Consider the following 22,166-nt stretch of genomic DNA (forward strand, 5'->3'; position numbering starts at 1 on the left):
CTCCAAGTTTTGGGGAGCTCTACAGAGAGCCATGGGGACTCAGCTGAAGTTTAGCACAACTTTTCATCCTCAGACTGATGGACAGTCTGAGAGGACGATTCAGGTGTTGGAGGACATGCTTAGGGCATGTGTGATTGATTTCGAGGGGTCTTGGAGTAAGTATCTTCCGTTGATCGAGTTTTCGTATAACAATAGTTATCAGTCCACGGTTGGAGTGGCTCCTTATGAGATGTTATATGGAAGGAGGTGCAGATCACCCATTCATTGGGATGAGATGGGTGAGAGAAGGTATTTGGGGCCAGACATGGTTCAAAAGACTAATGAGGCTATTGAAAAGATTCGAGCGAGAATTCTTGCTTCGCAGGGTAGACAGAAAAGCTACGCTGATCCTAAGAGTAGGAACGTGGAGTTCCAGGTTGGGGACCACGTGTTTCTGCGAGTTTCACCACTGAGACGGGTGAAGAGGTTTGGAGTGAAGGGCAAGTTGAGCCCTTGGTTTGTTGGACCTTTTGAGATCCTAGAGAGGATTGGACAGGTGGCTTATAGGCTGGCCTTGCCACCGTCGCTATCAGGAGTTCATAATGTATTCCATGTCTCTATGTTGCGGAAATATGTTTCTGATACAACTCATGTGTTGAGGTATGAGGACTTGGAGTTGCAGACAGACTTGTCCTACGAGGAGAGACCAGTTCAGATTTTGGATCGAAAGGAAAAAGTCTTGCGAAATAAGACGATACCGTTAGTGAAAGTGTTATGGAGGAATAGTAAGGTTGAGGACGCGATCTGGGAGTTGGAGATGGCGATGCGGGATCAGTATCCCGAGCTATTCAGGTAAATTTCGAGGACGAAATTCTCATTAGGAGGGGATAGTTGTAACGACCCAAAATCACTAATAAGACTTAAGGGCCTTGATTAGTGTGCCAGGAGGGCATTAATGGAATAATTGTGATTTAAATGAGTGATTATATGTTTAGTAATGTTTGTATGATAATTGATAATAGTATGATATATATGTGATAAATGTGAGAACCACATTATTATGTGGGTAGGTTTGCAGAGCACCACTCGAGACGATCCTAGGGTCAGATAGCGGGAAAAGTCACAACGGGACTTAAAATATGACTTTGGACAAGTCAGGGGTACTTTAGGTATTGGGTAGTGTTTTGGACTATCGGGTTATGAAAATAAATATATGGAGATATATTTGAGGTTAGGATGTCTAGGTGGGAATATTGGGGGAATTTACCATTTTGCCCTCGGGGACGGTTTCGGCACCCCGAGCTTTGGGAATTAACTTAGTGAGTAAGAAAAAATTTATGAAACCCGTAGAAGGAAACTAAACCGGCCTTACTTTTCCCTCAGCTATTCATTCAACTCTCTCTCTCTCAAGGAAAGTAAAGGAAAGCAAACTAGAGAAAATCACAGAAGCAAAACAGGGGAAAATTAGGGGAAATTGCTGGGAATTGAGTGGGAATTTCTGAGGCTTAGCTCAAGACTTACTCAGGGGAAACAAATCAAGCTAAGGTAAGGATTAAACCCTATGTTTTTTGAAGTTTAACCTTGAGTTTTCAGCTGGGAATTGAGGTGCTTGTATCACTAATGTTTAGGGTGGAATTTGAGCTGGAAAGCTTTGGGGACTAGCTAGGTTTTGAACAGAGAAAGGATCCAACTGAAGAGGTAAGCTTTAATTTATGAATTAGAGGTTTGAATTTGAGTTCTTGACTGGTTAGTCTTGGGTGTTTATGTTCTTGGGTTTTAGAGATTAAAAAGAGAATTCTAGTGTGTGTTGGGTTGGATTTTTTGTTGAATTGTGTGGTTTAAGTTGGTTTGTAAGCTTTGGTGATGTTGGGTGTTGAAGTAGGGAGCTTAGGGGTGGTTTTGTCTGAGGTTTTGAGTTTTAAAATGATGGGTTTTCTGGGCACGAAGGGAAGGGCCACGACCCTAGGATGAAAAAAGGCCAAGGAGACTCGGCCAAGGGAGGACGCCGCGGCGCGTGTCTTTGTCCAGGATGGGCTTGGTTCTGTTTTGAGGCTAGGGCCGCGGCTAAGCTTCAAGGGCCGCAACCCTTAGTTGTGCACATGAACCTTTGAGGATTTTAGGCATGGGAATGTGGTCTAGTTTGCTCGGGATTGGTTTCACCACCGTGCTTGGTGGAATTCAGATTCCCGGGAGTTAGTTTTGTAACCAGGAACCTATATTTGAATATTATTGGAACACTATACCTTGGTTGTGACTAGGTGATAAAGGCTTAGGCTCGGGAACGGATCGTGCTTGAGGGGCGTTGCTCGTAATCCAATAACTGTAAAGATTAAAGGTAAGAAAACTACACCCGGTTGAATAGTTGAACTGGACTAAGGGCTCCCTAATATACATGATTGAAAGAATGGTATTATGCCATGTAAATTGTAAACCAGCGACCTAAGCATGCCACGGTTAAATTGTGCAATTGGCATGGCTCGGACATTGGTATCCGAGGACAGCTTATTATGCACTGAGTTCGGTTTAAGCGGGCCGGAGTCAGTGGGTTAAACAAAGGGTGCGGCCTAAGGTGTCGACCCTAGTATTTGTGTGAATTGAATGTTATACTTGGCTATAGATGAGATTGTTGAATAATCTAAATGTTGAGGTTGCTTGTACCTACTTTGAAGTATGCTTATATGTTATGGATTGAATAACTGAACATGCTTACTAGAATGTCTGTTTGAGATTGCTGTATATGTTGTTTTCTTGCTGGGCCTCGGCTCACGGGTGCTGCGTGGTGTAGGTAAAGGCAAAGGCAAGATCGATCAGCCTTGATTGGAGAGCTCTGCAGGGTGAATGTACGTGGCAGGTCGCTCAGCCGCCACGATTGAGGAGATTACAGGGACAAGAGGACCAGAACCTTGTATTTTGCCTTAGTATGGCTAAAGTTTACTTTTAACTGTTGAGTTTTGCAGTTCAGCTTTTAAACTCTGATCTTTTGGGGATCCCTTCTGTAAACTGTTTATTAATTTATAAAATGTATCTTTTGAGACCAAAATGTCTTTTAACCCTAGAACACTTAAACTAATGACACATTTTTAAATTAATGACTTGATTAGCAAGTCTTGCACTTTATAAGTACACAGTGTAGCGGTCTTGGCTATCCAGGGCGTTACATAAGTGGTTGATCATGCTTGATGAATTATTCTCTTGATATGATTGTTGAGATGTGTAATATGTTTTCTTGCTGGGCCTTGGCTCATGGGTGCTACGTGGTGCAGGTAAAGGCAAGGGCAAACTTGATCAGCCCTGACTTGGAGAGCTCTGTGAGCAGAATGTACATGACCAGCTGCTCAGCCACCACGGTTGGGAGGATAACAGGAACAGAAGAGCTATAAATGTCTGTTTTGCCTTAGAGTGGCTGATGGTAGTCTGTATTTTGGAAATTTTGTAAACCAACTTTTAAACATTGTTCCTTTTTGGGATCCCATATGTAAATCTGCTTATATATATGAAATGTATCTTTTGAGACCAAAACCATTTTAACCCTATGATACAAACCACACCAACGATTGTGATGAAACCTGACACAAAATATGGCAGCCACCAAGAACACACGAAATGGGAATGAAGAACCACGACCCAATGCTTAGCCAAGCACGAACCTTGGTATGAGGAAGACGCCACAAACGGGGATGGGAATCCGTTTGATAAGTCGGATTGAACGCCACAAGGAATACCCTTGATAAGTTCGAATAGTCTCTTCAAGAACTCAAGAAGAAAACCTCTCAATTTTCATTTCATAATAATCTGCCATTCCCAAACGTTTACAAAGGCCTAATATAGGCGAAAATTACATCAAGACAGCCCTTTGTCTTCCTAAAGAAAACCGAAAATTAAAGACAACCCTTTGTCTTCCTAATGAAAACCGAAAATTAAAGACAACCCTTTGTCTTCCTAATGAAAACTGAAATTTAAAGACAACCCTTTGTCTTCCTAATGAAAACCGAAAATTAAAGACAAAAGGATTCTTGGACTCACACAAGTCAAGTGTTTGACTTTTCACAAAAAAAAAACAAAGACTAAATAAAAAATACAAGATGACAAAATACAATAAGACTCATCAAGCTCCTAAACTGAGTCTTTTGGCTCGCGCCCTCGTCACCAGACCAACTGGAACTAGACTTGGATCTTTAGTCTTGGTGTCCTCATCACCCTAGCACATTTATGGTTTAGTGACACATTTTGACTAAATGGCTTGATTAGCGAGTCCTGCACCTTTACAAGTACACAGTGTAGCAGTCCTGGCTATCCAGGGTGTTACATCCACACGTAGTGCAACTCTATGATTGCTCTCTCCACAGTCCAAAAGATAAGCTGCAAGACATTCATTCCCTCGTAAGATGAGTGATGGTATATTTTCTCCCGCAATGATAGGTAAGTAACTTATTTTCAATTCGATATCATTTTGATTCACCTCAATCTTCTTATACAGTTTCTCCAACAACACCTCAAAAGTAATATTGGATTCATCAACAATGATAGATATAACTTCCTTATTCTTTGGTGACCATTTATACAACCCTTGGTCATCCTTCCATTCCACATCATATTTAGCATAGATTACCACTTGAGTCATTCTTGTAACTAAAATAGATTATTAATATTAGAAAATATATTAGATGTTAAAATTATAATTAATAATTTTAAAGATTGAAAATATGAATCTCAACTAAGTTTAGTTAGCTCTACTTGCAATGCCCCAAAATCCCTAATGTGGTTTAATGGTTGGATTAGTAGGCCGGGAGGGTCATAATTGATTAATTATGCCATTAAACAATTATATGCATGTTTATGTGAGTTATATTATAATATGATGTTAAATGCTTGCTTGCGGGTCCACATTTCATCATAAGGGAATTTTGGTAATTTGGCCCGTTGAGGGCGTAATTGTATATTTGTATGCATGTTGGTGAATTATTGTTGAGGCCACATTATAATGTGGATTTGTTTGAGCCATTCGGCATGAGACGATATTTGAGTACAAGTTAGCAGTTTGGTCATAACAGGATTAAGTTCGAGGCTCGGGGTGAATCTCGGGGGTAATTTGGTGATTAGAGCGTTGCCAGGAATTAAAGGGTAACAAGATATGAATTATTGGTATTTGAGAATTTTGAGAATAACGGGAATTGGAGGGTGTTAATTATGATTAACGAAATAGGCGAGAAATGACAGTTTTACCCGTGGGAGCCTTTAGAAAACTTTAAATGACCTAGGGGAAATTTAGTATTTTCACCCCTAGGATATGTTTAAGCCATTGAAGGCTGTGGAAGGTTAGCCAAAACAGAGTATCTAAATTTCTCTCCCGTACATCTTTTCTTCTCCTTTTTCCTTTGGATTTTTGAGCTTTTCTTGAGGATTCAAGCTAGGGAAGTGGATCTTGAGGGCTTAGGATTGTGTTCCACCATTGAAGAGGATCTTAAACTGAGCTTGAGGTAAGTTTCTAGCCATTAAAACTCTAGCTTTGCTCTGTTTTTGGTTTGGTTTTCAGCTTGGTTTTCTAGATTGGTTAAAGGGAATTGATGGGAGTTTTTGGCTAGGGTTACTTGGGTTGTGATGCCTAGGACATGTGTAGATGGTTTTTGGGTTCATTTGGGACTTAAAATGAGGTTTGGAAGCTTTTGATTCAGGTTGGAAATGGTGGAGTCAAAGGGGGAAAGTTTCAGGGCAATTCTGGCTGAGTGTAGCGCTACAACGCTACTAAGGAGGGTTTCAGTCTATCTTGGGCGCTGGGGCGCTAGGAGGTAGCGTTGTAGCGCTACCCTACTTCTTCAGAATTTTGTTTTGGGCATTTTTAAGGGTTTTTGGCGCGGGGTTTCAATTCCTAAGGCTCGAGATCGAATCTACTCACCGTTTGGGTACATTTCTGGGTCCTGGGAGTGAGGTTTAGGTCAAGACCCTTTTATTGTTGATTTTCATTAATGGAGGTTATAATTGGTTATATAACTAGGTAACCGCTAAGGAAATCAAAAGGTCGATCGTTCTCAAGGGTCGTTCTTTTACTATTTCTCGCTCGAACCAGAGGTAAGAAAACTGCACCCCCATATGTGACATGCATGGCTATTATTGAGGCATGTTGAGTGTTTAAATGTGGACATTGATTGCATATCAAATGCATAACAAATCTTGCTTACTTGTGAATGACACTTACTTATTAGTTAGAATTGGCAGAGCCGAAAAGATTAGATCTAATCGATATCAGCATTGAATGACTCACCATGAGCATTAATGCCGGACCGACCCCAAGTTCGATGAAAACTAAAAGCGCTTGCCTAGTTCCATGACTAGTCACTCAGAACCAGGGCGAGAAGGCCCAGGTGACTCCATCGTCATATGGCTAAGGGTACAGAACCCACGCTAGTTATTCCATGGTCACTCATTTGGTTTACATTAGTGACTCGCTCATCAGTCACTCACCTAGTTAAAGCTAGTGACTCCATGGTCACTCACTTACCAAGGGTATGGAACCCACATTAGTGATTTACAACATCAATCACTCATTTGTTTGGGGCTATAAGCTCTGGATGATTATCATGATCATCATTTGACATTATATACATGTAGTAATGAGTTTTCTTGTTAGGCTTTGGCTCATGGGTGCTATGTGGTGCAGGTAAAGGGAAAAAAAAGCTCACCCAACCTTGAGTGGAGAGCTTAGGTGGTGATGTGTACATATGCAGCCGCTTGACCACCACGGCCAAGGAGTTTCTCAGAGGGACTAGGGGTTAACCTTATTTTTGCTGCTTAGGTCGGCGGGTTGTAAATTTTATACTGTAATGACCATTTTGGATTGTAAATAACTTGTAAATGTTTTTATGGACCCATGAATCGTTTTATGTTTTAAATAAAATATATCATTTCTTTTTGATTAGTTTTTCCACCTTAACCTATTAATAACACCTAACGCATGTTTATAACCATAAAACTCGATTAGCGAGTTAAGCACGGTTCAAAGTTCACAGTAACAGTCTTGGAGTAACCAAGACATTACACTACTAGTATATCAACCCACTATAGTTAAGCAACAATTGAGCTCTACTAGTATCTCAACCAGTTATGGTTTGAGCAATAGTTGAACTCTACTAGTATCTCAACCAATTAGTTGAGCAACAGTTGAGCTCTACTACTGGAATTAACATATTGATTGAATTTAATCTTTTTTTTACAAAGAATGTAATCTCTCTTTTGACAAAAATGTAGATGGAACAAGTTTATAGTTTAAAAATATAAATATCGACCAAGTTCAGTTGAACTCTACTAGTATCTCAACTAACTATAATAAAGCAACAATTGAGCTCTACCATTATCTCGAATATCTCCACCTAGTTGAGCTTGATTGTACCAAGCCAAGAACTAAGTAATGGTTCACTTTGCAAAATCATTATTTTCAACTCAAAAACCACAAAATGGTAATGATATGGGTAGCATTATACTTTAATTGTTATTTTTACCACATATTTATGAAGAAACAAAATTGTAAGCAAACAAAATACAAATATTTAGTACTAACATTAAAATCAAGAAAGATTCATAATTTAAAATAGTAATCTCAAGTAAGTCCAGTTGAGCTCAACTACTATCTTAACCAGCGATAATTGAGCAACAATTGAGCTCTACTGATAACTCTATGGAAATAGAGTTATTTAGCTATTTTTGTGCATTGAATTAGTTTTGTTCTCAAGCATTTTTAGTTTAATTTAGTGACTTTTAATTAGTTTTGAATAAATATTTATTTTAATATTTTTATACTAGTTTTAATATATTTTTAGATTATTTTTGTTTAGTTTCCCATTAAATAATTAATTTACCGCAATTATGTGTAATTTTGACGATAGCTAAATTGATTTCAAATGTTAATTTTTGGTGCAGGGATTTTAGGAATGTTGTAGCAATTTTAGTGGCAAAAGACACAGCAAACACTTTGAAAAAGATGATGTGAACACCATATAAGTTATTTAATGAGCTATAATCTAAAGGTGACATGGAGAGGTTGACAATGACTTATTTGGGCTGGTTTTAAGTGGTCCAAATGAGGGGAATGGGCCTTGCACTTGATAGCAAAAAAAAGGTAAAAAATAGGGTAGTTTGACTAATTTGTGGCGCCCTAGCTTTATATAAAAGAGAACCCAACCACCATTTAAGGGGGGAGCTGCCATTGTAGAGAGAAGAACACAAAAAAAGAAGAAAAACAAGAATAAGAAGAAGAAATTCCAAGCTTGAAGAGGAGAATTCAAGGAAGAGGAGGAAGACAAGATCATTGATTCATCATCTTTGGCTTGTTCATCTTTAATCTCATTTACTTTGTAATTTCTATCTTTTGTTATTTAAATACCCATGGGTATATTTGATTTTTGATTTGTGTTCTTGAATATATGAATTAAACATTTTGAGACTTGAATTATTAATGAATTCTATGTCTTAGTTTTAAATTTCTAGCACTTTATTTTAGCAAAAATACCCATTGTTCATTCAAGTGTGCTTAATGATGAATTCTTGTTGTTGTTTGACCATCAGTGGCAAGATGATTAGTTACATTTGTACTGGAAAGTTTGGATAGAATGGATGAACTTGAATGACATAAGTAGGTAATCTTGTTAGATTATGTTTTGTAATAGCACATGAATATGTTATTTGCCTTGTGTAACAATTGTGAATTGAAGCTTAAAACTGGCCTCTTAAACTTGATTGACATAGGATTATGTTTAATTAGGTGAAAGAATTAAGATCATAGGATTTGAGAAAGCTCTATGAATTTATTTTGTATTCTTGTTAACTCTGAGAATTTTGCTGAGATTTTACTGCAGCAAAATGTACAAGCCACTTGACATAGATAAATTTAATAATTCAATTCCATTTCACCGAATTGAAATTCTCTTGCTTTTAGATTGTCATCTTAGTTTATTTCAATCATTTTCAATTTATTTTTCACTACTATTAAATTTTTTGGTAATTTATTTGCGCACAATTATTTGCTATTTCAATCCCTGTGGAGACAATACTCAACTTATCATTATATTACTTATTTTGTGATTATGTACACTTGCACATTATTGATCAAATTATATCACAACTAGTGTAATGCCCTACTTCCTTAGAGTTGTTACTATGTGAGTTAAAAATGTGCCTTTAGCTCACTAATCGAGGTTTTAGGTATAAAGTGTGACTAAACTGAAATAAAAGTCGTTTAAAGACATCAAGTAAAAAAAATGGTCATTCATTAAAATCATAAAGATTTATACATTTGGGTTCCCAAAATATTGTTTAGAAAATTCATTACAACTCAAAGTTACATTCAGGGTCGACCTAGGCGACAAAAGAACAATTACAATGCTTTTCCCCAAAATAGCTCTGGCCATGGCAGCCAGGTAGGCCGAACATGTACCCGTCGCTCCACGCTCTCCATACTCATGGTTGGTCGACCTTTCCTTTGCCCTTACCTGCACCATAGAGCACCCGTGAGCCGAAGCCCAGCAAGAAGACTCAACACAAACATATAACATATGCATAACAATCCACAATATACAACAAAGTAGCCAACAGGCTAAACACATAACAGCCAACGTCGTCCTAGGCGCTTTACCAAGCCCTGGGTTCGCGGTCTTCATCGAGAGGGTGGCTCCAGCACCCTGGAAGGGTCTTGCCTTAATGGCCTGCACTCCGCGTGCTCAACGTCGATCCTGACCCCTTGCTGTACCCAGCTTCTTGTCATTCTCGGCCTTCGCCGTTCACCTACAAACATGCATCACATAGCATAATATTCACAGATATTTAAACGCATATTAAGCATAAAAATTAGGGTCGCACCCTGTAATACAAACAATAGGGCCACGCCTTGCTTTACGGGTACAACAATTTTCTTACCTGTGTCCTGAGCTATCTGAATATCATGGTCCCGAGCATAGTCCTCTAACCCGGGTAGTAGAACCCTTCTCGAGCCTTAGCATTTGGGTTCCCGAGCTTAAAGCCCTCAAACAGCCAACATTTTTGTAGAGTCCAAGAACTTTACTTAGCTAATTGTTTAGTAGTATTATAGTATGTTTAGTGTTATCATTGTTACTTTGGATTTTTGGTTCAGACCGGGAGTTATTTGGACACTCATAGTAGTACTTATAGATTTTCTAAGTTTAACCTATAGTTTAAGAATATTAAGTATAACCTAAGGTTTAATTAATGTGTCTGATATTAAGGAATATATTATTATATTATAAGGTTTAGACATCAACCAATAGGATTTTAAGCACATGTTTTGAATGGTAATTAAGGATTTAGTATTTTTGAGGATTAAATTAAATAAGGGTAAAAGTTTGAATGTATAGGGTCAGTCAGCAGCTTTGAGCACGTTGAGGGCTTAGTCAAGGCTGTTTACTCCATTCAAACTCAGCTAAAAATGTGTAAATTCGTGTTTAAATATTCAGCGTATGCCGATATATCGCAGCTATAGGGGGCAATATGTCGCAGCACGTAGATACGGAAAACACGAATCGATGCACGGTCGCCTCGGGAACAAAGGTCCAGGCGATATATCGCCTATAGGGGGCGATATATCGCCTCCACCAGCATGAATTCAAATACATTTGAATTCTTTTCCCTTCAGCCATTCAAACTCCTTCAACAGTCCAGCATCTTCTGAACGAGTCTTCAGCCTCTGCTGAACGATTATTCAAATGATTTTCACCTAAAAAGCCATTATTTTTATTCAAGTAAAATCAAGATATTTTCATTCCCAAACTCTATAAATAGGACCTAGTACCCAGCCATTATTCACCATTTGCTCTAAGTTCAGAGGCTGCTAGTGTTAAGTGAGTGAGAGAGTGTAAACACTTGGTTTGGGGAAAAACTATAAGCTTAAACATCATAAGCTTATCAAACACTTGGGAAGTAAGTGAGTGCTATAGTATTTCGGTGGATGTTAGATTGATCTTGCAATCTTTGAGGTAAACCCAAAACTCTAGTCCTTTCTGTATTCTATGTTATTTCTTTTCTCAAAACCTTCTACTCAGTCCCCTAACCTTATTCTTATTTTTGGTTAGGGAATCCAAGTTCTTAAGCACTTAAGTGGTGGTAAGCATATTTTCGTTTAATGGTTTAGTCTTCCTATTCTCTTTCATTTCATCTCCTTTCTTTAGACTCACCCTTGTTCATTGTGGTTTTAGGAGTGTTCCAAAAGTCCTAACTCAGTCCATTTTATCCCGGTAACTTTGGTAAGGAAAATAGGCTAGAATTAATATGTTATGTGCTTATGTTATCTATATGTTTATGTTATTAAAAGTGTTATGATATGTATATGTGTATGTAGGCTTGGGCATATGACCCATATGACTAACAAGACCCCAAATGGGTTATGGGCATATGACCTACTTAGCTAGTAGGACCCCATTAACCCCATGGGCATATGCTTGTTTAGTCTATGGGACCCCAAGTAATAATGGCCATTATAATAAGTGTATGTTATATGTATTATGTTAAGTCTTTATGTTTTCTTATGAAATTGTGTATATGACTATGTGTTAGGTTTTTCCTTGCTGGGCATTAGGCTCACTCCTTTCTGTTTATGTGCAGGAAAATAAGCTTAGAGGCGGTAAGATTCGTGATGCTTGGGAGGATGTGTATCGATGATGAATGGAGTCAAGGGGCCGAGCGTTATCGATTCGAGGATGTAGTCTCCTTTTATGTTTTTTTATGGTTTTACATGTATTTTCCGCATTATTATGTAATGTCTTTTATTTTAAATCTTATTTTGTTTTAAAGACAATGGGATCCCAAAATCCTTCTTAGTATTCGTTTTTTTGTAAATAACTCTTATTTTCAAGTTACTCAATAAATTATGGTATTTTCGTAAAATGTAAGTTTTTATGTATAGTTTCGATAATGGTCCAATTAGTCTAGATTAGTGGGTCATTACAGTTGGTATCAGAGCAAACGGTTCCTTCGCATGAAGTTCTCCTCGATACACATGCTCAAAGCTCCGAATCGGACCGCCAAGTAAGTGTTTAAGTTACAAGTTACAAGTTACTTTGTCTATGTGTATAGCTAACAACTTTAGTGTTTATGTTTCAGTTAAAAATGAATGGAGCTTTAACCTACCAAGATATCCGAGCCATTAAGGCCTTAAAAAGAATAAGGGAGCCAAGAAACACCATAGGAGCCTTAGAAAGGATTACACGAAGGTTGCTTTTGTTTCACCAAGCAATAGGTGGCCTTCAAGAGGCTAAACAAATAATGCTAAGATCAACAGAACAATATGTATTAGTGATTAGGTTGTTTAAAGATTTCCATCCTGTAATAGCAGCCTTAGAAGAAATATGGGAAGAAATGAATGATGAGGATGAATCACCATTAGCAATGAGATACTATTTCCTCTTAGTTAGGTTCACCGCAAAATTTGAATTTCAATTCACCAAGGAGCAAAAGAATAGGATTCTCACAAACCTTCCTAGAGGGCATTTTGATGCTCATGATAATGATGACTATGAGGCTATAGATGATGATATGTTAGATGACGGATCGGATGTAGAAGATCCCGATTTTTAGATTAGTAGTTTTTATTTGTTTTATTTACTTTTATGTTATGATTGTAATAAGTGAAATTGTTTTCCAAACGAATAAACATGCTATTTGAATATCATGTGTGAGTTTGAAATTTTTTTCACAATCATAATAAATACTAAATAAAATGAATAATGACTGAGTTTGGTGAGGGTGGATACGAATCAATGAACCTGGTTTCCTTGTTGAGAGTTAGGGGGCCTTAGTAGTGGGAACGATTTTACTGATCCCAGCCCTCCCTCAATATGGTTAACTTTGGAACAAAGATAAGTTTCGAGCCTGAGAATTAAGTCATATAGGATGATTAGAAACACACTTAGAAAATAAATATGACTTGTTTTTCTAAGTATAGAAACCCACTCTAATAATAAATAAAGACCTATATAATTTTTCATAAAAAGTCATAATAAATAGGTCCGAGATATGTTTGTTTTAGAATAAGTTTTTGCCTTAGAGCCTATTAGGAAAAAGTTCTAACATGTTTCTTTTAACTGTTAGAACTCTGCTACGATGTCTCTCCGAAGATCTGCTCGCACCAACGGGAACGCTTCCAACGATGTTCCAGCGACCAATGCGGTCCCTACCGTTCGCCGAAGGAGAGTACGTGTTACTGCTCGCCGCAACGCACCGGCACAGCCAGCTGAAAACACTGCAGAGATTGCCAGACTACGACAGCAAGTCGAGGAACTTCTGCAGCAACAACGCCAACAGGCTCAATCTCAGCCTCAGCCTCCGCCACAGCCGCAGCCGCAGCCACAGCCAATGGCCCCAGCACCCCAACAAGTTGGTCCGTATGGGGGATGGCCTATGACGAACTACGCTCCTTATCCTGTTCAGCACATGGAGCCAGTGTACGAGAGGTTCCGCAAGCAGCACGCTCCGAACTTCGAAGGGACTACGGACCCCTTTGAAGCAGAAGAATGGCTAAGGAATGTGGAGCCGATCCTAGCCCACATGAACCTTAGTAATGCAGACCGCATATCCTGCGTCTCATCTTTGCTCAAGAAAGATGCCAGGATATGGTGGGACTTGGTCCAGCAATCCCACGATGCTGCCACCATGACGTGGACCCGATTTGTGGAGCTCTTCCACAAGAAGTACTACAATTCAGCAGTGCTTGCTACGAGAGTTGAGGAGTTCACCAATCTAAAGCAAGGGAATTTAACAGTGGCGGAATATGCTCGTCAGTTCGATCGCTTAGCGAAGTTCGCAGCAGAGTTGGTTCCAACCGACTATCTAAGGGTGAACAAGTTTGTTAGAGGACTTCGCCCGAAGATCGAGATGGGGGTTAAACTAGCAAACCCGGGAAACACTTCATATGCCGACGTTCTTGAGACGGCAATTGAAGTAGAAAGGTTGCAAGCCAACGTGAGCAAAGAAGAAGCCAGCAAGCCGGAACCTAGGCAGCAGAGCCAACCTCAGGCCAGTCGGAACAACAATCAGTCCAGCAACAGTCAGTCCAACAACAACGGTAACGGACAGAAGAGAAGGCATCCTGACAACAAGCAAGCCGACAACAATAAAAGGGCACGACCAAGTAATGGGGGAAATAGGTCGGGCTATGTGGAATACCCGCCATGTGCCAAATGTCAGAAGAAGCACCCCGGAGAATGCCGTGCCAACACCAAGGAGTGTTTCAACTGTGGTCAAGAAGGGCATCGTAAAAGAGACTGTCCTCAGCAAAAGCCGGAAGGAAAGAAGGACGAAAAGATGGTTCCAGCTCGGGTTTTTGCCTTAACCCAAGGAGAGGCGGATGCTAGCAACAAGGTGGTCACAGGTCAGGTTTCCATCCTCAATAAATTATGTCATGTATTATTTGATTCGGGAGCCACCCATTCGTATATTTCGTTAGGAATGATAGATAAACTAGACAAACCTAGTGAAAGATTTAGAACTAGGTTTGCAACCGAGTTGCCTTCGGGCAAAGTAGTTCTATCATCACGAATTGTACGAGGCGTACCAATCAAGATTGAGGACAAGGAACTAGAAGGAGACCTGATAGAGCTGGTGATCAAAGACTTCGACGTCATACTAGGCATGGATTGGCTAGCACGGCATGGCGCAACGATCGACTGCAGACGCAAGAAGGTGACATTCGATACTCCTGACGGCCAGAAACTGTGCTTCATGGGACAAGCTTCAGGACTACGCACACCGTTAGTATCATCTCTCAAAGCTCAGAGAATGATGGAGAAAGGATGTCAAGCATTCTTAGCCAACATCACGAATGTGGAGAAGGAGACATCACTCAAAGTTGGAGATGTTCGAGTCATACAAGAATTTCCAGAAGTTTTCCCCGATGACTTGCCAGGATTGCCGCCAACTAGAGAAATAGACTTCACGATAGAATTAGTACCGGGCACCGAGCCTATCTCTAAGGCACCATACCGGATGGCACCTACGGAACTCAAGGAGTTAAAGACGCAGCTACAAGAACTCCTAGACTTGGGTTTCATTAGGCCAAGCCATTCACCATGGGGAGCTCCGGTACTATTCGTGAAAAAGAAGGACGGAAGTATGCGCATGTGCATAGACTACCGTGAGCTGAATAAAGTAACGATTAAGAACAAATACCCGCTACCTCGGATTGATGATTTGTTTGATCAACTCCGAGGCGCGACTGTATTCTCTAAGATCGATTTACGGTCCGGGTATCATCAGCTCAAGGTAAAGGGGGAAGATATTCCTAAGACAGCCTTTAGGACTCGTTATGGACATTACGAGTTCTTAGTTATGTCTTTTGGTCTTACTAACGCGCCAGCCGCGTTTATGGACTTAATGAATAGGGTCTTCAAGGACTACTTGGATAAATTCGTCGTTGTGTTCATCGACGACATTTTAATTTACTCCAAGGATGAAGTGGAGCACGAGGAACACTTGAGGATAATTTTGACGCGATTGAAGGAGCACCAACTCTACGCGAAGTTCAAGAAATGCGAGTTTTGGCTCTCACAAGTGGCGTTCCTCGGGCACATCATATCGAAAGACGGAGTTGCAGTAGATCCATCGAAGGTAGAGGCCGTGAAAGATTGGCCTAGACCAAAGAACGCGTCGGAAGTAAGAAGCTTCTTAGGGCTAGCAGGTTACTATAGAAAGTTTGTAGAGGGCTTTTCTAAAATAGCCACTCCACTCACCAACCTGACCCGGAAGCAACAAAAGTTTAACTGGAATGATAAGTGTGAGGAAAGCTTCCAGTTGCTTAAGGATAAGCTTTGCTCAACACCAGTACTTAGTGTCCCAACACCCAACGACAAGTTCGTTGTCTACTGTGATGCATCAAAGTTAGGATTGGGATGCGTACTGATGCAAAATGACAAGGTGATAGCCTACGCGTCACGTCAGTTAAAGGAGTATGAACAACGCTATCCAACTCACGATATGGAGTTGGCAGCGGTGGTCTTTGCGTTAAAAATCTGGCGCCATTATCTTTACGGAGAACGGTGCGAGATTTATACGGACCACAAAAGTTTAAAATACTTCTTTACTCAGAAGGAGCTTAACATGAGGCAGCGCCGGTGGTTGGAATTAGTAAAGGATTACGACTGCGAAATCCTATACCACCCGGGGAAGGCAAACGTAGTTGCCGATGCACTTAGCCAAAAAAGTTATGGGAACTTAGCAGCCTTATCCGGAATAGAAAAGCCACTACAGCAGGAGCTTATCAGTGCCGGAATAGAAGTGGTTGTAGGCAAGTTGGCTAACTTGTCTATCCAATCGAATATGCTAGAAGACATACAGAATGGTCAGAGACATGATGATTCACTAGCAACGCACATGGATGCAGTCAGAGAAGGCAAGACTACAGATTTCTCAATATCCAGTCAAGGTTTATTGAGATATAAGGATCGGGTATGCGTGCCAGACGATCAAAGTATTAAGAAGACGATCCTAGAAGAAGCGCACAACACCCCATACTCGGTTCATCCAGGGTCTACCAAGATGACTCATGACATCAAGGCAGTCTATTGGTGGCCAGGGATGAAGAAGGACATAGCGGAATATGTATCTAAGTGTCTGGTATGCCAGCAAGTGAAGGCGGAGCATCAGCGGCCTGCAGGATTATTGCAACCGCTTAGCATACCGGAGTGGAAGTGGGACGATATAGCCATGGACTTCGTGACGGGTCTGCCAAAGACAAATAAGCAGCATGATTCTGCTTGGATAGTCATAGAAAGACTAACCAAGTCGGCTCATTTTCTGCCTGTTAAGACTTCTTATACGGCAGACCAATATGCAGACATCTACATCCAAGAGATTGTACGATTGCATGGAATCCCCAAGACGATAGTATCAGATAGAGGATCAGTGTTTACGTCAAGATTTTGGAGAAGCTTACAGCAAGCCATGGGTACTAAGTTAAGTCTTAGTACAGCTTTCCATCCTCAGACAGATGGGCAGTCAGAGCGTACGATTCAGATTTTAGAGGATATGCTACGCGCATGTGTACTTGACTTCGGAGGATCGTGGAACAAGTACTTACCGCTGATCGAGTTCTCGTACAACAATAGCTACCAGTCGACGATCGAGATGGCACCTTATGAGTTGCTATATGGAAGAAGGTGCCGATCACCGTTGCACTGGGACGAGGTAGGAGAAAGGCAGCTTCTAGGGCCCGAAGCTGTTAGGCAAGCTCAAGAAGCAGTAACGCTTATTAGACAGCGTATGCTTGCTGCTCAAAGCCGACAGAAAAGCTATGCAGATACCAAGAGACGCGATGTGGAGTTCCAAGTTGGAGATCAAGTCTTCCTGAAGATATCTCCTATGAAGGGTGTCAAGCGGTTCGGGAAGAAAGGCAAGCTTAGTCCCCGATTCTTAGGTCCTTTTGAGATATTGGACAAAGTGGGACCAGTTGCGTATAGACTAGCCCTACCGCCAGCACTAGCCGATAGTCACAACGTCTTCCACATCTCGATGTTACGCAAGTATGTGTCAGACCCATCTCACGTCCTCAAGTACGATACCATAGCACTCCAGAAAGACTTAAGTTACGAGGAACGACCGGTTAGCATCCTAGATAGGGGGATGAAGCAGTTACGGTCCAAGAGCTTTCCTATAGTTAAAGTCCTATGGAGCAATAGTTCTGAACGCGAGGCAACGTGGGAGTTGGAAGAGGACATGCAGAGCCGGTATCCGGAGTTATTTGGTAAGTAAATTTCGAGGACGAAATTCTTTTTAGTAGGGGAGAATTGTAGAGTCCAAGAACTTTACTTAGCTAATTGTTTAGTAGTATTATAGTATGTTTAGTGTTATCATTGTTACTTTGGATTTTTGGTTCAGACCGGGAGTTATTTGGACACTCATAGTAGTACTTATAGATTTTCTAAGTTTAACCTATAGTTTAAGAATATTAAGTATAACCTAAGGTTTGATTAATGTGTCTGATATTAAGGAATATATTATTATATTATAAGGTTTAGACATCAACCAATAGGATTTTAAGCACATGTTTTGAATGGTAATTAAGGATTTAGTATTTTTGAGGATTAAATTAAATAAGGGTAAAAGTTTGAATGTATAGGGTCAGTCAGCAGCTTTGAGCACGTTGAGGGCTTAGTCAAGGCTGTTTACTCCATTCAAACTCAGCTAAAAATGTGTAAATTCGTGTTTAAATATTCAGCGTATGCCGATATATCGCAGCTATAGGGGGCGATATGTCGCAGCACGTAGATACGGAAAACACGAATCGATGCACGGTCGCCTCGGGAACAAAGGTCCAGGCGATATATCGCCTATAGGGGGCGATATATCGCCTCCACCAGCATGAATTCAAATACATTTGAATTCTTTTCCCTTCAGCCATTCAAACTCCTTCAACAGTCCAGCATCTTCTGAACGAGTCTTCAGCCTCTGCTGAACGATTATTCAAATGATTTTCACCTAAAAAGCCATTATTTTTATTCAAGTAAAATCAAGATATTTTCATTCCCAAACTCTATAAATAGGACCTAGTACCCAGCCATTATTCACCATTTGCTCTAAGTTCAGAGGCTGCTAGTGTTAAGTGAGTGAGAGAGTGTAAACACTTGGTTTGGGGAAAAACTATAAGCTTAAACATCATAAGCTTATCAAACACTTGGGAAGTAAGTGAGTGCTATAGTATTTCGGTGGATGTTAGATTGATCTTGCAATCTTTGAGGTAAACCCAAAACTCTAGTCCTTTCTGTATTCTATGTTATTTCTTTTCTCAAAACCTTCTACTCAGTCCCCTAACCTTATTCTTATTTTTGGTTAGGGAATCCAAGTTCTTAAGCACTTAAGTGGTGGTAAGCATATTTTCGTTTAATGGTTTAGTCTTCCTATTCTCTTTCATTTCATCTCCTTTCTTTAGACTCACCCTTGTTCATTGTGGTTTTAGGAGTGTTCCAAAAGTCCTAACTCAGTCCATTTTATCCCGGTAACTTTGGTAAGGAAAATAGGCTAGAATTAATATGTTATGTGCTTATGTTATCTATATGTTTATGTTATTAAAAGTGTTATGATATGTATATGTGTATGTAGGCTTGGGCATATGACCCATATGACTAACAAGACCCCAAATGGGTTATGGGCATATGACCTACTTAGCTAGTAGGACCCCATTAACCCCATGGGCATATGCTTGTTTAGTCTATGGGACCCCAAGTAATAATGGCCATTATAATAAGTGTATGTTATATGTATTATGTTAAGTCTTTATGTTTTCTTATGAAATTGTGTATATGACTATGTGTTAGGTTTTTCCTTGCTGGGCATTAGGCTCACTCCTTTCTGTTTATGTGCAGGAAAATAAGCTTAGAGGCGGTAAGATTCGTGATGCTTGGGAGGATGTGTATCGATGATGAATGGAGTCAAGGGGCCGAGCGTTATCGATTCGAGGATGTAGTCTCCTTTTATGTTTTTTTATGGTTTTACATGTATTTTCCGCATTATTATGTAATGTCTTTTATTTTAAATCTTATTTTGTTTTAAAGACAATGGGATCCCAAAATCCTTCTTAGTATTCGTTTTTTTGTAAATAACTCTTATTTTCAAGTTACTCAATAAATTATGGTATTTTCGTAAAATGTAAGTTTTTATGTATAGTTTCGATAATGGTCCAATTAGTCTAGATTAGTGGGTCATTACAATTTTGCATTTGAGCTGCGGCCCAGCCCCTTAAGGGCCGCAACGCGCTTAAGTCAGAGGAAAAATGCCTCTCTGCTGAGGGACACGGGCCGCGACGTGCTACATCTTGCGCCACGACACCTGGACAGTTTTTCGAGGCCCCCTGGTCTAAATGTTCAAGCGAGCCGCGACGCCTGATGAACAGGGCCGCGACTCGAGCCTCTAAACCCAGAATTCCCATGCATTTTTACGAGCTAACCTCCTTGAAATTCAATCTAAACATACCCCAATGTTAGAGTTGAGCCCCACAATCACTCTACTACACTTTAAGCAGTGCTAGTACTCCAGATTGCTAGCTAACTCACCCCAAATCAGACCAAATTCAACCTTAAGTCTAGAACTTAACTAAGTTTCATTCTCAACAAAATTTACCAACAAAACATGAAAGTAACCTTACTTCAGTGAAGATTCCGAGCTTAGACTAGCTTATCTTCCCCAAGTTCCCAGCTTTAGATTCTGAGTTTCACCACCAAAATTTCAAAAATTGGCTAAGTCCCCAAGAAGAGGAGAGAGAGAGAGAGAGCAGGAGCTGAGATATTTTGTTGTTTTTTCCCTCTTTTATTTCCTTCTAAGTCCTTCTAGAGTCTCATCATCCTAAAGAGTCTAAGTCTATCCCCTTAGCCAAAGTCCAAAGTACCCCTTAAGCTTATCTACATCCTTAAGTGCCACCAAGGGCAGTTTCATCATATGCCAAATGCTGCTAAGTCCTCGAGTATTCCTATAAATCCCCGTTAAATCTTGACATGCCCAAATAATTTCTAAATTACTACCCAATTACCTGATAAATCCCGAACACCAACTGTGTTCCCAAAATACCTTTAGGGTCCTCCCGAACCGGGTATTCGACCGCGTTATGACTATTTAGCTAACTGCTCCCTAGGATCGTCTCAGATCGTGTATCACAAATATATCACCACTCACTCGTGGTATCAATCGCAATATACACATATATCACCTTTATGCCCTCAACGAAATAAAATTACAAATATTCTCCTAATAACCAAATGGGGCCCACATGCATATTTAATTCACCTAAACATGCATTTTTAATCATATAATCACCAAATTCACATATTAACATAATTAAAACAATTATTGCCCTCCTGGCACGCTAATCAAGGCCCTAAGCCTTAATAACAAATTTGGGACACTACAACTAGTTTTTCTACTAATATCTCAACCATGTTCGGTCGAGCTCTACTGTAACTATAATCTCGACTGAACATAGTCGAGACTTGCGTATCATCTTTTTGCGAGTTTCACTTCAAAAAATCGCCATTTTCAACTCAAAAACCACAAAATGTTAATAATATGGCTAACATGGTACTTTTATTGTTATTTTTACCACATATATATGAGAAACACAAACATCTAAGCAAACAAAAACACAACTGTAACATCCTCGTAATCCAGGACCACTACACTGTGTACTTTAAATAGTGCCAGACTTACTAATCAAGTCTCTTGGTTATAAATGTGTAACTAAGGTTAGTGACAAGGGTTAGGGCTAAAAGTTTTGGCCAAAGGGAAACGTTGGCTTTTCATTAAAAGTACTTGCGTTCATACATGGGATCCCAAGATTATATATAAAAAGATGTTTAAAAATGTCTACTACAGTTCAAAAGTTACAACCAGCCGACCTAAGCGTCAAAATAAGGGATACAACACTAGTTCCTCCTAGATAACCCTGATCGTGGTGGTCGAGCAGTCGCATATGTACACGTCACCACCGAAGCTCTCCAACTCATGGCTGGTCCAACTTTCCCTTGCCCTTACTTGCACCACATAGCACCTGTGAGCCATGGCTTAACAAGAAAACTTAAACATATGTATGAACAGTAAACACAGATTCCAGATGCATATCTAGCATGCCCAACAATAATAACCTACTCATGCATGCATACAATTACAAATAAATGACTACCATGTCATAACGAGGGCTCACTGCCCTGAATAAGTGGTTAATAAGTCATACTGGGGCCCAACGCCCTAGGATTTGGGACTAATGAGTCACCCCGGGGGCCCGTGCCCTATCCTCTGTATCACCAACCTTATAGTTGGCCCAGCGCACCTAGTGCTGTAATTTTCCACAACCATTGGGTCGGACAAGCGTATAATGCGCTCCCGGTTAGGCTTAATCATATCGATCAGCGCTCAGCGTGCTATTGTCGCCCTTGACTTATGAGCCAAGGCTTTTCGATCATATAATGCAAACAAGTATACCTCTTTAATAGTTATCCCAAAATAGAGCATTCACGCATGCTTAATCAATCAATCACAGACATATTCATAATCATGTTCATTCTCAAGGAGGCCCAAGCCCTATTCATAATCATACTTAACAACCATATAATCAAATATTGATAAGCAAGTTGGTATTAAATGATTAAATCAAAGGTACGCAACGGAATATATGGACCCATTTTAATATATATTAATACTAGCCAGGATCATAC

The sequence above is a fragment of the Humulus lupulus genome, chromosome 7 (assembly GCF_963169125.1).
Source record: "Humulus lupulus chromosome 7, drHumLupu1.1, whole genome shotgun sequence".
Taxonomy (NCBI): domain Eukaryota; kingdom Viridiplantae; phylum Streptophyta; class Magnoliopsida; order Rosales; family Cannabaceae; genus Humulus; species Humulus lupulus.